Below are 17,770 nucleotides of genomic sequence, written 5' to 3'. Positions count from 1 at the left end.
TGTATACTTTCCAATAATATATACAGAGAGAAAGAGAGTTGCTTTTCAAGGGCAAGTTTATTTTCCTAACACCCGGTTCAGGGCAGAGGTAGGCCTATTTACTCCAGCCTTCAGACACTGATACTTGTACTCTACATTGTTTGCTGGGTCTCCTTGCCTCTTTCCCAGAGCTCACAGTAATAGTTATCACATTTTCCCCATCATTATTACAGAGATGTCAGGATTTAGAAAACGGGTCACCAGGCACCTCTGTGGTGCTACAGTTAATACTGGGCCCAAGATGCCTGGGGTTGTTGTTTTCCTTAAGTGAAACATAGTGCAGATGGCCACGGGTCAATGGACTCCTGAACTACTTCAGAATGTGCTCTTCTGTTTAATTTTTCTAAAGGACAGGCCGCTTCCCAAAGAAGGCCTGAAAAACAGTGGCAGCCCGGATGTTCCTCATGTCTCCACCTGTTAGCTTCAAAAGGCTCCAATGTGTTAACATCAAGTTGGCTTCCTGTGGAACTCCTGCAGCTGCCGTTGTCTTTTGGCTGTAACCAGCTCCATCTTGTGGCTCTCAGTTTTCATTTAATTTGGGAATAATTGATGGGAATTACAGCAAAGCACAAAACAAACAAACAAGCCAACAATTTTAAATAGATATTGGTTATCTTACTATCCCAAAGTCTCTTGGTCATTTTGCCATCTCTCTCTTCAGGGTTCGCTAAGTATTACTGGGTCCATGCAGTCTCTGTCCCAAAATTCCCCCAACATCTCAGCATTTGGATTTCAATCATTGAGTTAGGAGAGGGAAAAATCTATTATTTGTTTAATATGTGAACTACTAAACTCTTCTTTGTTTGAACCAGCCTCAGAGGGCCCATACCCATTCTCATCTTTTCCTAAACAGAGGTACTACTGTCTCCTGATAGGAAATCTGCCTTCCTTCTAAGCCAACAAGCTCAAACTATTGTTCAGTTCCCAGAAAAACAAGCTTTAAGGTAATGCTATTTTCTTTCTTTCTTTCTTTCCCTTACACAATAGTTCTGCTTAAACTAGAGTAGGTTCTGCAACTTGACCTAGAGGTCAATGAGTGGGAGTCAACACATCCAGAATAAATATACCCACAATCTAACTAGTTCATCATGGCTTACTTGGTGTTTTTTAGAATGTTTGTTGACTTAAAATAATTTCAGAAAAGATAAAGTGAACTTTGTGCTGTAACTGATTGTTACTCTCTGTTGAGGTAAGATGACTTACTATAAAGCTGAAATTATAAGTGTATGTGGAAGGGCACTTGAGTGTGCTATTTCCTTATAAGCATAAAATGATAATAAAAGTGGGATTCATTTTAAAAGCCATTTTCAAGTATGGGGTAATAATGCTGATGGCTGATACACCCTGAGTGTACACCCTTCCGAGTGCTTCATGTTAATGTGCTTGATTTCCTTAAGTCATACTAAGAATTTTTTACTTTTAAGATGTCGAATAACACTGAAAGAGGAACTACTATTAGCCCGACTACAATGAGTGAAGTGTGGTAATGAATTTATTATAAGAATCTTTGACAATTTGAATTGGAAACCAAGGCAGATAATTTCTTGGTCCTTTGTTCTCCCCAGCTACATATAGTCCTTTGTTCTGTCCATGTCTGTGTTTCAGACTGTTTTCCTCCTTGCCAATTCTCTCTTTTGCAGGTTCTCTGCTTCAGTAATTCCTGGTCAACTGTGTCCTCTGGACTTGATATGTCCTTCATTCTAACAACCAGCAAAACCTGACCATATTCTTTGAATCCTAATTCTAAAGTGCTATGAGAACAACTTGAATTTGCCTACAAAGTCAGGAGTCCACCACTGGAACAGACATCTGTGGCTATCAGAGGGCAAGGTCACTCATCATAAATGTGGTTGCACAGGTTCAAAGGATATTTTTTAGATAAGCATATGTGTTGCCAGAAAATCCACATCTATTGTAAGACTGACAGGTGTGCTCTGTTCAATTTATTGACATCCTTCGCATATGAAGATCTGTTTGGATTAAGGTCACAGGGAATACTGGTAACTAGACACCCTTCACTGTACTCTTCCAATACAAAACTCGTTGGTGTTCTTCTGTAGTCTGACAAACAGAGAATTTGTTTACTCAAGATAAAGACCTGTATTTGTTTCCTAGGGCTACCACAACAAACAAGAACAAATTGGGTAGTTCAGGACAACAGAAATTTGTTTTCCTACTGTTTTAGAGGCCAAAGATCCATATTCAAGGTATCCACAGGTTGGTTCTTCCTGGTCGCTCTAGGGAGAAACTGTATCACACCTGTCTTAGCTTCTGGTGGTGGCTGGTGTTCTTTGTCATTCCTTCATGTGCTAAAGCTGAACCCAGTTTCACATTGCCTTCTATGTTCCCTCTTCCGTCTCTTATAAGGACACTTCATTGAACTTAATTCAGTATGGTCTCATCTCAATCTTTGTTGTAATTGTACCTGCAAAGTCTCTTATTCCAAATAATGTCATACTGTAAAGTTCCAGGTATACCTCAGAATTTTGAACTTTGGGGACCATAGTCAATCTATGAGGCCTCTTTTTCAACTTTAACACCTAAGACTCTTGTGGCCCTACTTGTCTCCTCTAATCTACTTGTTTTTTTTTGTTGTTTTTTTTTTTTTTTTTTGCTTTTGTCAAATATTTCCTATACAACAGGAACTGTTGTAAGCATTATGCAACTAACACTTTTTTTTTTTTTTTTTTTTTACATTAGGGATTGAACCCTGGGGCACTTTGCCTCTAAGCTACATCCCCAAATCTTTTTATTTATTTTTTTTTTGAGACAGTCTCACTAAGTTGTTGAGAGCCTCACTATGTTGCTGAGGCTGGCCTCGAAGTTGTGACCCTCCTGCCTCAGTTTCTTTAAATGCTGAGATTATAGGCGTGCACCAACATGCCCAGCTATGCAACAAATATTTAACATTTGTTATGAATTGGCATTATTTTTCTTCTGGGTCATCTGTCCCTTAGCAACTGGTACAGTTTTCTGAGAGTGGTGACCTTGATAGCAAATGTTCTGACACCCAGCTGCAGCTGCCTGACACTGACAGTCTGTATTGTCTCTTAGTTGAAATAAAATCTCCTAGAAAGAGCTGAAGGAAGAGATTCAGGAAACTGAAGCTAAGATTTAAGGTTCCTGGTGCAAGTATCTTCTTGGAAATTGAGCAGTAGGAGAACTCTCTAAGAAGGAGGGAAAGGTAAGTACCTAAAACAGCCACAGTGGCAGGCAGGAAGCACTGCTGGCAGTTTGCACAGGGAAGTCCCTGGCCTTCAGGAAGTGGGAGAGGTCTTGATCCTGTGCCCATCAGATCTCTTAGATAATCACCTCTTTCTCTTCTCCACTCGGACCTAATAAGAGAGCTCCTCTAGTTGAGGGACTTGGATAGACTAATTTTTTTTTAATGTTTGCTTTTGCTTTGTTTTAAAATAACTTGAAGATCTATAGCCTAGTTAGCTACGCACTAAGTAAGAATGCAGCAAATACACTTTTATTTCCTTCCTAGTGAAGTAACCAGTGTAAAACCTTATGCAAGATTTAGAGCTCCTGATTTACTTGGAAGGAACTTTTACCAACCCCCTGGAGTTGATGCTGGTCCTTCATTACATTTCTGTTCTCAGGAAGCGTGGATGAGCTAAAGCCACACTCTGTGACCACTCCATAATATCTTATGGTACTTATGGTTCCTAGGAAGGATCAGCGCCAACAAACCACAAAGGTAGTCATCACAGAAGGGTGACAGGGTAAAGATAGCCTTCAACAGAATCAAAGTACTTAGAGGTGAAAAAATATTGGCTACATGTGAAGAACTGAAAACAGGAATAAATTATGATGCCTTCTGGCCAGATATGAGGAAGAACATGCTTTTCTTAATATTCCATATAAATACTTTATGTAATTCCACTCACACAAATCAGCACAATCCATTAGCTCCCAATCAGAATGAATTAATCCATACCTGAATTTTTACTTGTCTTTTGAATAAAAAAAACATAATGTTTAAATTCTTCAAATAATAATACCAAAGCAAGGAAAATTACATTCAAATAAACATTTCCAATAATTTTTATGGTGTTAGAAGTGAAATTTTGTTGAAATTTATCAAGAATTTCTTAATGGTGCATGGTTGGTTTTATTCATTTTCATTTTTTTCTTTTTGGGTATTGGGGATTGGACCCAGAGATGCTTTGCCACTGAGTTACATCCCCAACTCTGTTTTGTTTTGGGTTTTTGTTTTTTTTTTGTTTTTGTTTTGGTTTTGGTTTTGGTTTGTAATTTTGAGACAGGATATCACTAAGTTGCTTAAGGCTTTTCTAAGTTGCTGAGGCTGGCCTCCAACTTTCAATCCTTCTGTCTCAACCTCCAGAGTCTCTGGTATTACAGGTGTGCACCACATACCTGGTAGCTGCATGATTTTGTTCTAAAGTTCTAAGATATAATCAGTTACTTGGTAGTAAATACACCTCATCATTTTATATAAACAGCAATTTGGTTTTGAAAACTATCAGAAGATCTAATCCTGATAATCTTCAAATGTTAATTGTTAATTTTTCAACTTCTAATTTTCTCTCTCTCTCTTTGTTTCATCTGTATCAGGGATTGAACCCGGGGACACTTAACCACTGAGTCAATCCCCAGCCCTTTTTTAATATTGTATTTAGAGACAGGATTTCTTTAGGTTCCTTAGAACCTCACTAAGTTGCTGAGGTTGGTTTTGAACTTGCAATCCTCCTGCCTCAGGCTCCTGAGCTTCTGGGATTACAGGTATGCATCACCACATCCAGCCTAATTCTCTTACTTATTTTAAAATATACAAAATGATTTTAAGAAAAAAGACAAAATATCAACACATTTGTGTAGTAGTTAACTTAATTGGAAACCCAGCAGAAATAAGCTATTTCATGATAGACTACAGCCTTGTTCGTTGTAATTATTCCTGGTGCCAAAAGAAAGAATTTGCCTCCACTCTTTGCTATCAACTGCCCTATTTGCCTACCCCCCCCCCATCTTTCCAGTGGCCTGTAGTTCTGGCTGAAAAAGAGAGAAAGAAGAAACAGAGATTTGCAGTTTAGGGCTGGTTGATTCCCTAGACCTCTCAGCAGCATATTTTCTTAAAAGATGCTCATTTCCTTCCTTCCTTCCTCAGAGAACTTGAACTTGTTAATGATACTCTCCCTTGGGTCAGGGGAATAAAAGTAGAAAAGGACTGCAGGAAACCAAAGTCCTGATGGGAATTCATCTCTGCAATGACTTTTAGCAAATCCTATTACTTTGCAGGGCCAGAGTTCTCACATATAAAGTAGAAGGGAGGGTGGTCAGCTGGTCATCCCATGACCAAGAAGCACCTCCTGAGAAAACCCAAGGCACTTTTACAGATCTAAAACAACAAGCCAGTAAATTTGCTTTTTATCTGTTTGAGAAAATTGTGTTTTAACCTAATATGAAGGGCTATCATGTAGTCCAAAGTCAGCCAAATAGCAGACCAACAGAAGAATTTTATTTTCCTCTAGTGGAGTAATTAGTGTAGTGGTTTGAACTGTTTGTTTTTTGCCTGTTTGATTTTGACATGACATTCTGAAAGCATTTTTAAGCCTGCAATACAATTTTTTATTGCCATTTATCTCACAAGGAAAAAATAAAACAAAATTCTTCAATTATTTATTTTTTTAAATGAATTTTTATATTTCAAGGTCTCTGCTCCAAAGTGAACTAAATTGAGAAGGTTTATTTATGTCTTGGTATATTTAACATTCTGATGTGACTCTGAAAGCATAATAGAGCACATAACATGTACTCTTAGAGCAGTGTCTTAGGACAATGGTTTGGCAAAAACTTGTATTATGATATGAACCTGAGATTTGAGGCTGGAGATAGGGGGCTTGCCCCTAATTCACTGGATGACCATAGGTAAATCACCTGACCTCTGAAATTTCAGCTTCATTGTATATAGTCATTGGAATTGCATTCTAAGTGTGACCTGAACACTGTAGTGATTACAAGAGAAGCTAGTAATTTTTTAATGACTGGTATATTGCCGTAATAAATGCTTCTGTATTTCCCATTAGGTGGTTGATGCTTATTCCTGCTAGAGATAAAAGTCTTATATGCATTTCAAATTTCTTACTGCTCTAGTGTCATAGGAATTTCCCCAAACTGTTTAATTTTATATCATCAGTACATACTAAGCACCCTAATGTGTACTATGAAAAATATGCCATAAGAATAGGACGTCTATTAAAAAGCTATAGACATCAAAATAGCATGGGCCCAGCATAAAAGCAGATACACAGAGCATTGGAACATGGTAAATCACCTAGAAATGGGTTATCTTCAAAATATTTAATTCTAGAAGCTCTCCTCTAGGGAAATAAATAATACTAATTGAACTTTTCCAAAATCATGTGTATATCATGGATATTTGGCACTCAAATATTTATGTCAAATCAAGGCAGAGACTGGAAAAATAAAGATGTATGCCAACTCGGAGTTACCAGTGACATTAAAATTTATGCACTACTTCTAGTAACATATAAAAAGACTAAACCAATGGCTTCATGCATGCTATGTAAGTACTCTCCTATTGAGTTACATCACTAGATCTTTCTATTTTATTTTGAGATAGGGTCTTGCTAAATTGTCCAGAATGGCCTCAAATTTGTGATTCTCCTTTTTGTTTTCCAGTCTACATATTTGGGAAATGTGTATTTTCTACCTACTGATCCTAGCAAGTTTAAATTTACCATGTCTAATGTCAGTTTCAGAGCCTACAGTCTCCATTGCATTCTACTTTGGTCGGAAGAAGGGAATAACATTATTTAAATTGGCATTTATTTATTTATTTATTTATTTATTTTTGGTACTAAGAATTGAACTCAGGGGCATTCAATCACTGAGCAACATCCCCAACCCTATTTTGTATTTTATTTAGAGATAGGGTCTCGCTGAGTTGCTTAGTACCTCGCTTTTGCTGAGGTTGGCTGTGAACTTGGTATCCTCCTACCTCAACTTCCAGAGCCTCTAGGATTACAGGCGTGTGCCACCATGCCTGGCCCCAGCCCTTCTTTTGTTTTTTATTTCTGTTTTAGAGACAGTGTTTTCCTAAGTTGCTTACAGCCTCATTAAATTCCTGAAGCTAGTTCTGAATTTTCAGCCTCCTAATCCACTGAGATTATAGGCATGCACTAGCATGCCCAGCTAAATTGGCTTTATAAATGTAGAATGATGAGGAAGACAATGGCTTTGTATGCAGACTTGGATTTGAATCCCAGCTCTGCTATTAATTATTCTGAGGCTAACTTCTTAGTTACTTCATTTGTCAAATGGGACTAATGTCACTTACTTTTAGGGTGATAGTTGACATGATGAATGTTAAGTACTTAGCACAGTAGCTGGAATGTTAATGAAGCTCATTCACTAGAGTAACTACCATAATTATTAATTATGTTATATTATCATAGATCCAAATACACATAAGCCTTTTTTCTCAGACCATGTCAACCTGAGAAAACCAATTAAGTGTATGAGCTACAGTTAAAGAATTACTTCAGCCCCCTCCTGTTTCCTGGGACACCCAGGCTCTCTACTACTAGGCTTTGCAACATTCCAGAACTCAGGGGCTGCCCTCTCACCTCTTCCTTGGATATGTGTGCATGTCCATGAAGTTGTTCGTGAAGGGTATCTCCCCTGATAGTCCACCTCTAGCATTGATAACTTCTCTCACACAGTGCCACCTCATCCCAAGCATACGGGATGCTTTTTCCCAACTACTTAACTTTTCCCAAAGGATGGTCTTGTTTCTTGAGGGAATATAACTCAGCCAGACTGACCTGTGGTTATAAAGTTAAACTTCCAAGGGCTGGGGATATAGCTCATTGGTAGAGTGCTCACCTTGAATGTACAGGCCCTGGGTTCAATCCCCAGCACCACAAAAAAAAAAAAAAAAAAAAAAGTTAAGCTTACCAAGCTATTTGCTAGGAACTTCCATATCCCCCTGTTTCAATTGTGTTTCAAACATTTTTGAGATTTTTCCCAGTGTATTTTGGTTATATTTGGTTATGAATCACTCAGCTTCCTCCAAGGACACTGCTTTAATTCTGTGTATTTGTGTTTTCTTCTTAGATACAGGCTTAAAAATGTTTCTTTCTTAAAAAGAAAAAGGAAGAAGAAGAAGAAGAAGGAGGAGGAGGAGGAGGAGGAGGAGGAGGAGGAGGAAAGAAATAGAGAGAGAGAGAGAGAGAGAGAGAAAGAAAGAAAGAAAGAAAGAAAGAAAGAAAGAAAGAAAGAAAGAAAGAAAGAAAGAAAGAAAGAAAGAAAGAAAGAAAGAAAGAAAGAAAGAAAGAAAACACAGGATAGGAAAAAGGACGTGAGGGGTTTATACAACTATTTCTGGAACTTTTGCTGCCTAGCTATTTAGTTAGAGAAAGAAGTCTAGAGTGTGTTCTTAAGATAGAGGTACCTCACCATGTTTGTTTGCTGATGGAAAAAATCTAGCAGGGGGGTTCAGAAGCTAATGGAGGAGGAGAGGGAGAAGGAAACAGGCAGATGTGGTGGGAGAATATGGACATTCTCTTCTGATTGCTTCTATTTTTTTTCCTGTCATTTTTTTTTGTTTTCTGTATTAGATTTTTGGGGGGTTTTTTATTTTTATTTTATATTTTTTATTTTTTTAGTTGTTGATGGGCTTTTATTTGTTTGTGTGCAGGGCTGAAAATCAAACCCAGTGCATCACATGTGCTGGGCAAGTGCTCTACCACTGAGCTGCAACTCCAGCTCCCTGAATTAGGTTTTTACCAGGAAAGCAGAACCACTGAGTGATATAGACTAAAGAATTTATTATAAAGGGGCTGAGGTTGTAGCTCAGTGGTGGAGCACTTGCCTAGCATGTGTGAGGCATTGGGTTTGATCCTTAGCACCACATATAAATAAATAAAATAAAGGTATTGTGTTAATGGGGAAAAAAATGTTTCTTTCTATTCTAATGAGGGTTGTTGAAGATTTGTTTATTGAGAGCCTGAGCTGCACTTTTGCCAGAAAAGAAGTTAAAGTTTTGTTTTTATAAACATAAAACAAAATCTAGGACCTCCATTATCTAACATGATCAGAGTTCTGAGGGTTGAGAGAGGAAGGGCCTGAATGTGAGGGAGTGGAGTGGTGGAAAAGAGTCCATGTATGCTGCCAAGTTCTCACATAAGGAATAACATGGGTCACCTTGGGAAATGAACGTTTGACAGTGACCATGATGTAGGAATGATCAGAAGTCCATATTCAAATTGCCAATGACTTTCAAGATTCCTTCAGAATCCTGAGATAAAATTAGATTTTCTACTAAGTAAAAATTGAATTTTCCTTTACGTTTCATGAATGTTTGTAGGGACAACAGATTGATTTGAATTGGAAAACTATGATGTTTACATTTCTTTCATTTCAAGAGCATGCAGTAAATCATGTTGACTACTCTCCCATCTCAGCTGCATGCAACTGGGAGCAAAGATCACCAGGTCTGTTATTGAGAAATAGTATTACCCTATCTCACCTGGAGAAGCTTTCTCAACAAAGGGTTGTCTGGAAAGCAAAGACAGATTTATATAAAATGGATTTTTTTCTTTGGAATTTACATGATTGGACTCATTCATCTAGATTAAATTAAATGCTGTCTAATTCAGCAAATTATAATTCTAACCAAACTACAAGAGGTAACTTAAGTATGATGCAGAAAACAAAAGCTTGGGAGACAGAAAAATAGGCCTTGGCACCTTGGACAAGTTGTTTACTCCTTCTCAGGCTTGGTTATTTTCATCTGAAAAATAATGACATTAAACATATTTTTTCCTAGGGTGGTTTGAACTAGAAAGTAAATACAAACTCAAAGACCTGTGACCTTCAGGAAATGCTCATTTTATCTTCTATTATAACCAGTTAACTTCTTTTGATCTCCCTACTTTTAAATAAATCTTGTTGCTATATAACACCCAGAAAAGTACACCATTAGCATAGAATTGGATGAATTATCACAAAAATGTTCATATTATTTAAACCACCGTGGAATCAAGAAATAGAACATAGGCATGGCAGGAAAGCTCCTCCTGTGTCCTGTTAGTTGCAGAGCAGGCTGAACAAATGTTACCTTCAGGGTGGGCTGAACACTCGGCCCTCACCAATCTGGTTCCTTATCACTTGTTTGCCTCAAGTCTGAACACTCAACCCCACTCAAGGCAGAACACTCGACCCCCACCTGTCTGGTGCAACAGAAACCCCCACTGGCCTCTGCCTGGTCTGCCTGAGGGCAGAAGATGACGCCCTTAGCAACTACTGTATGACCTAATCATTGTACGCCAAAAAGGCAGCTTTCAGACCCAGAGACCCCATTAGATTTTGGCTATAAAAACTCTCTCCAGGCTGAGGGTGTAGCTCTGTGGTAGAGTGCTCACGTAGCACGTGCAAGGCCCTGGGTTGGATCCTCAGCACCACATATAAATAAGTAAAATAAGGGCATTGTGTCCAACTACACCTAAAATATAAATATTAAAAAGATAAAAAAAACTTTATCTTGCCACCCCCCCAACTCTCTCTCACTCTCCTCTCTTTCTCTTTCTCCCTCTCTCTCACTTTGTGCGCTCTCTCTCTCTCTTTGCTCTCCTCTTTTTCTTCTCTACCCCCCACCATTCTCTCTCTTTTTCTTTTCCTTCCCTGTCAATCAGACACCACCACATTAAGATCTCTTGGTCACTCCCAGTGTCATGGTCACTTTCCTTTCATCCGGTGCCGAAACCTGGGAAGAGGGTGAAAAGCTACTTTCAGGTCCCTCTTCCTTCGGAAGTGCCACTCACCGGAGGACCTGAACCCATTTTCTCAACCACCAGAACTACATCCACCACTGGCCTTCGATTGGTGAGTTTCCCCTTCCTGGAGTCCTAAACCCAAAGATGGTCTCGGGGGGGATTTGAAGGCTGATCATCCAGCAAACCTCTTCGCCCATCTGCAGGGAGGAAAACACTCCACCACAGCCTTCAAGGACACAGTGGTCATCAGGGACTCCCTCCTCCCGCGTCCAAAATTATTTCTCTTCCCCTTCCCCTGGCATAGACTTTATATTTCAAGGGACTGTGTAACCTCCGGGAAAACATAACGAAGAACTAACTGTTGATGGTCCAGCAGCCTCTGTGGTGCCTCGAGAGGGAGAATCACACCCCACCCAGACCTTCATGGTTGTGGTGGCCCTCATAAAGTCTTCTCACGTTTAGGACTGAGACGATGGAGGTACGCTTACCCTCCCCTTCCACTCTCCTTTCTCCAGCCTTGGGAGTCAGTGGCCCCTCCAGGAGGGGTCCCAAAAAGCCTTGGCTAAGTAAGGTCTCCCATGGTTCCAACTCTGTCCAGGATGAGAGCCTCCACTGTTAGAAATTGGTGACAATCAATCTCTACAGCTTGAATCTTCCACTGGGCACTGTCTGATTTTGGCTCTAGTGGGGATGCCCCTTTTGCCCATAAATCAGCTCCTTCACCCTCTCCTTATACTATATTTGCGACATGGGTATTGCATCCCCTCTGCCAGTGGACTTTCCCTTACAATGTCTTTTAGACAACCTCAAGACCCTATCCTTGACACTGAACATCAAACCCCCCAAAATTGATCAAATATAGCACCCAGGATTGGCCCACTTATCCCCTAAACAAAGAAAATAGCCCCCCTTTGGGGTCTTTATATCCCTCAATTCTAAGTGATCTTTACAATTACTGTGAGCATTCAAAAAATGGATAAAAATCCGCCATATTCAAGCTTTCTTCTTGCTCTGATCCAATCCTGCTCTCTGCACCTCTTGCAAACCTCTACAAATTCTTCTGCCTTGTAAGCCAACCTTCCCAACCAGGGATCCACAACATTCTTCTCCTTCGAACTTATCCACTACTTTTGACCCTGCTGATGAACCTCCACCCTATCACCCATTTTGAGTAGGTCCTCACCCTCAGCCTTCTGCCCCAGCCCCTCCACGTCACTCCTGATTCCACAACTTCCTTTCTCCCCTCCAACTTCTAGGTTCAAAAACCTACACCACCGCCCTTCCTCAGACTGTTGCCCCCTTGGGTGAGGTAGCAGGTACTGAAGGTATCCCTCCACCCACTCACTCCTCTCTTCTCCTGACACTGCCCACACCTGGTCCCACCAGGCCCTCTTACCAGCTAACCCAAAGCTCAAACAGGCTGAGGAGGGCCCTTAGATTCAAGATCTGATGAAAATGACTTTTAAAGTTGCTTTGTCATCACTGAAAACAGGTTACTAAGAATTCAAAGTCTCTTACAGGCTTTTGGGGATATTTGCTCCCATCCTCCCCTCTGCTCTACCTGTTCTACTGCTCAAGTTTTTCTTGCTAGGGAAAATCCCAAACCCCTTTCCCATTGTTCTTTTAGATCTCCTTCCTCATTCTCAGTTCCACTGGAGCTGCTCTCAGCCCCATCTTCCCGTCTTTCCACTCCCTGCCCAGGCCTACAGAAAACTCTTAACTGACCTTCTCCAGAAATCTTCACCATGGCTGATTTTAGGACTGTCAGCAAAAGAGTCTCTACAAAAAGTTCAATGTAGATAAACTTCCTCTTTTCATATTGCCCTATTTTACTTGGCCAATGGATGGGAAAAAATCAGCACTCCAAATGCAAGACACCCCCTTACTAGTTTTTCACAAAAATATGTAAACAAGGCCTCTGTCCTTGAGCTGAGGCTTCACAGATATGTCTATATTTCTAAGATAAGAGAATTTACAAGTTGGGCTCCATGGTAACAGCTGGCAGGGGGAAGAAAGAAAGGGAAGAAGAAGCTCTCCCCTCTTCGGGTGTTGTCCTTGAAGGGTTAACTTGCCCAAAACCATGGAAAAAAAAAAAAAACCCTGCTTTTATGTGAACTTCTGCAGACTGTAAACTTCCAAGCCCCTCTCCTTACATGCTGGATATAAAATTCTGAAACTACCTGAACTTGGGGTTCAGGGGATTAATTGATTACAATAGAAGCTGTGCCCTCTGAACCTGTCTGCAGCCAAATAAAACTGTTTCCTTCTATCTTAAGTGCTTTGAATTGTCTGTCCCTACAATAGTATAATTCTATATACTTAAACATTGTTTATGTTTTCATGAAATGGTAAACAGATGTGATTTACTGTATACTGTAAATAACAAAATATTTCTTATTAAAATGGAATAATTTATCTAAAATCAGAAATTTACAAGGATTGTTTCAAAATGGGAATAAAGAAGAAGTTAACAGATGAGAAAGAGAAATTAGAAGGCTCTAGGCATGGGAACCATATTTAATAGAAGGAGAAGAGTGTTTCTAGATAAGAGAGTCTATGTGATTAAGTAAATAAGTGGGTTTAATAAGTGATAAAGAAGGTCTGTGTAAGTTGGCTATATATGCAGGTTTTTTGAGCAAGAAGTCTTGAAGGAATTAAGGATTATACAGCTGTGGTTAAACAACAACTGTTATTTTACAATATTGTAATATGTTATTTCTTTAAGAGCTAAACTTAATTAATATAAAAACATCAATGTCATTGTGGTATTATTACTCTTCTTAGTATAAGAAAGAAGAGTAATAGTACTCTTTAAGAGCTAAACTTAATATAAAAACATCAATGTAATTATGGTACTATTACTCATCTTCTTTAAATGTGTTCATATTTTCCAGGTATATAAGTCTTTAAGATAGAAGCTTTAAAAGATAGTTATATCAAGCTGATGTTCTCCAAAAAAGGTTGCGCAATAATTTTAGTCTTATAGGAATAACATATTAAAGATTTATTTATATCATTAAATGTTCTATAACTGGACCTGTTATCAATAATTAATATAAAGTTCTAAACACTGGGGTACAATTTAAATGTAATATCATATTGTGTTAGCTAATATTTATGTGACCTCAAACAACAATATATGTAACTTTATGAAATGATATTTAAGAAACAAATATCAGCCTCAGAACTAGAATACTTTACCTAAGATTTATAAAGAACCCCATCTTACCCCATAAGGCTCTGCCTCCCATTTTACTACATGTCAGAATGACTCCAAAGTAGGCCAGACTTCAGTTAAAGCCCAGTACTCTTAATTTAAGACTGGTGAGACTGGCTTGCAGGATGTTTAGATCAAGGCTTAAAATTAAAGTTAAATTAAAATGGCCAAGTAAACCAATATTTGGCTCTTACCCTCTGAGTCAGTCTGAATCCAGGGAAGAGGGAACTTCTCTATAAAGAGCTTTGCAACTCTGGGCCACATAACCTCCTGATCAGGGAGATTAATGAGACCACTGGAGAATGAAAAGCCAATCAGTGCACTTTCTATGAATAGGAGGGTCACTGGAGAAAGGAGACATCCCTAATGCTCCCAAGGGAAGCCACATGGTCAAGCAAGACCTGGACCCATCCTAGCACAAATGGCACTAGCAGAACTAAGAAGCTGCTCTCATGTTCCCCCATGAGTAACCCCTATGGGAACTCAGCTGACTCTTAACAATATTTAGAAACAACGTCAATTTTGACCAGTCTGATCTTAAACACCTAGCAAAAACAGTTAAACCAAAACAGACATTCTTGAGGGTAATGAAGAACAAGAACAACTAGAAAATAGGAAACAGTAACTAGGCCAACAGTCTCCATGGGGAATGTTCAGTCAAGTATGGCCTTGCAGGACCCCTATTAGTCCTCTTTATGTTTCTCCTAATAGAACTATGTCTATTAAATTGCCTACAGAAGTCCCTGCAAGATCAGATACACAAATTCACCAACCAATTCACCAGTTGGTCAATTAACTATTTCTTCAAGACTACCAGCCCCTGATGTTCAAGATGAAGACCTATGACTCATGACCAACTCCTCCAGCTCCAGAGACTCTGACCCCATTTAAAACCCTCCGAGACCCCTCTTCCAGTTTTTACAACCCCTCTTTTACTTCCTAGGAATGAGAACTACTCTCTAACAGGTCCATTCCGCTTGTTCTGTGTGCTCTATAGCACCTCCACACGGAAGCATCAAACCTAAACTCCCCATGCATCAGATGAGGAGCCACCAGCCAGGCAAAGACTGGCAGATAGACTTCACCCACATGCCTAGGAACAAAATCTTTGCTATCTACTTACTTTGGTTGATACTTTTCCAGGTGGGATAGAAGCCTTCCCTGCCTCCAGGGAAACTGCTAACACCATGGCCTCCATCCTCATTGAGCAGACCATTTCCAGGTTTGGATTTCCCACCTCCATCCCGTCAGACAATGGTCAAGCCTTCACTTCTCAGGTTGTTCAACCAGTCTCCAAAGGCCTCAACATCACTTGAAGGCTCCACATCCCCTACTGACCCCAGTCCTCTGGTAAGGTTGAGAGGCCTAACAGCATTCTCAAGGATCATCTCACTAAACCTGCTATTAAACTCAGGATCTCCTGGCCCAATCTCCTGCCATTGACCCTCACCCGAATTCGGGCAGCCCCTAGAGCTCACTCAGGCCCCTTTGAGCAACTCCATGGGTGTCCTTTCTTAATCAACCAGAGCTTTCCAATCACTCCCCCCCCCTTGTGTCCTACCTGCCTTATCTCACACTTCTACACAAACTCCTAAGGAAACACGCAGAGCAGTGACTTCCTGTGTCACCCATTGCCTCAATCCCAGCACAACCACAAACTGAATTGGACCTTCTTCAACTGAGTGATGCAGTTTTACTTCAGGAACTGCATCCTCAATCATTGGAACCTCTCTGGACGGGACCCCCATTCAGTCATACTTACTACCCCAATGGTGGCCCTGGTACCATGTCTCCCGCCTTAAAAAAGCACCTGTTCCAAATGTCCAGTCCTGGACTTCCACCACACTGGGGTCCACCAAACTCAAGATTTCTTGTCAACCGTCTTCTTTTTTTACACTAATCATTAATCTCTCTCAAGCTTCTATCCCAACCCACAGATGGTGCCTCTACATCCAAGCGACATGGCACCAGGATGGCACCACCCACCCTCAGTTCATGGGTCAAGGTGATTGCCCTTTTACTGGCTGCAATTGGGCAGTCACCCTTAACATTGCTGAATTCAACCAAGCCGCCTCTGATATTTCCTAGAGTCCCTACGATAGGACCAGTGGCTGACACCAAGGATCTCCTCTGCTCAGAAATGGTTTGATGCTGTTGACAACTTATGGCTTCAAGGAATCTTTATGGACTTTGCCCCTTCTGAGATAACTGTCTATAGCCACTGGATGTTATCTCTAGCCGCCCTGGTATTCCCTAGCCTGTCCCTGGAACATTCCCTAGCTCTCCCAGGTAGTACCCACGCCTCCTGCCCCCTCTCAGCAGGAAGTAACCAGATGGAATTATTCCATCCCCATGCCACTTAGAAAAACAAAATGGGAGAAATGTTAGTTGCAGAGCAAGCTGAATAAATGTTAGCTGCTGGGTGGGCTGAACATTTGACCCTCACCCGTCTGGTTCCTTATGGCTTGTTTGCCTCAAGTCTGAACATTCAACCCCACTCAAGGATGAACACTGGACCCCCACCTGTCTGGTGCAAAAGAAACCCTCATCTGGCCCCTGCCCAGTCTGCAGAAGATGACACCCTTAGCAACTACTGTATGATCCAATCATTGTATGCCAACAAGGCAGCTTGCAGACCCAAAGACCCCATTAGATTTTGGCTATAAAAACTCTCTCCTGCTGCCTCCCCCACTCTCTCCCACTCTCCTGCTCTTTCTCTCTTTCTCCCTCTCTCTTACTTTGTTCTCTCTCTCTCTCTCTCTCCTCTCTCTCTCTTTCTCTTCCTTCCCTGTTAATCAGACAATGTTTGCAATAAAGATCTCTTGGTTGCGTGTGGTGGTTACTTTCCTTTCATGTCCCCTCCTAATAATTTCCTTCTCTCTTCCTTCCCTACTGTAAACATTCTCCTGCCTTCTAATCATCATTTAGTTCTGCCTGATTTTTAAATATAGTACATATTGAATCATAGAGTATGTATCATTTTGTACTTGGCTTCTTTCATAGGTAAAGAAATTCTTTATATATAAACTTTCCTACTCTGTTGCTTGCCTATTGACTACATTAAAGATTTTTTTAGTAGAATTTACCATTGTGCTCTGAAATTCATTCTGACTTTGCATTAAACTGAGTTTGTTCAAGTTCATTGTCGAAGAGATTTTCCACTGTCTAAATGTGTCATATTATATTAATCCTTTCTTATGCTGATAAACACTGTGTTGTTTCCAAATTGAGGCTATTATGACAAGTACTATGACAATTCATATGCACATGTAAGCATTCCTCTTGGACGTATAGATAAGAGTCAAATTGTTCTATGTAAATATGCAGTTTTTGCTGTCAAAGAATTTTCCAAAGTGCCAATTTTTTTTCTCTCTCAAAGCAGAACTGGAGTTCCACATCTGCATATTTTCTGCTGACAGTTTTAACTTTTTAAATATTCCCCATTTGTTAGAAAAGAATTTTTCTCATTGTGGCTTGATTTACATTTCCCTAATAATTAGTGACATTCAATGCCTTTGCACACATTTGTAGATCATTTGATGAAGAGCTTGTTCAAATGTCTTTTGAGCATTTTTTGCATTGGATTTTCTTTTTTTCTTTTTTTATTTTTTTTTTTAGTTTTGATGGACACAGCACCTTTATTTTATTTATTTATTTTTACATGGTGCTGAGGATCAAACTCAGTGCCTCCTGCATGTGGGGCAAGTGCTCTGCCACTGAGCCCAAATCCCCACCCTTTGCTTATTTTTTT

The 17,770-nt window shown here is 39.9% G+C and overlaps 1 long non-coding RNA gene across 1 annotated transcript; it reads left to right on the top strand.

The window, feature by feature from the left end:
• Nucleotides 1–2,724: 2,724 nt before the first annotated feature.
• Nucleotides 2,725–17,104, top strand: LOC144376440 (uncharacterized). Its single transcript, XR_013436928.1, has 3 exons — nt 2,725–3,223; nt 10,722–10,911; nt 15,163–17,104. It is a non-coding gene; the product is annotated as an uncharacterized LOC144376440 (long non-coding RNA).
• Nucleotides 17,105–17,770: the final 666 nt, after the last annotated feature.

The sequence above is a fragment of the Ictidomys tridecemlineatus genome, chromosome 3 (genome assembly GCF_052094955.1).
Source record: "Ictidomys tridecemlineatus isolate mIctTri1 chromosome 3, mIctTri1.hap1, whole genome shotgun sequence".
Taxonomy (NCBI): Eukaryota; Metazoa; Chordata; class Mammalia; order Rodentia; family Sciuridae; genus Ictidomys; species Ictidomys tridecemlineatus.
Note: the sequence above shows the minus strand (reverse complement) of the source record. Positions and strands in the feature narration are given on the sequence as shown.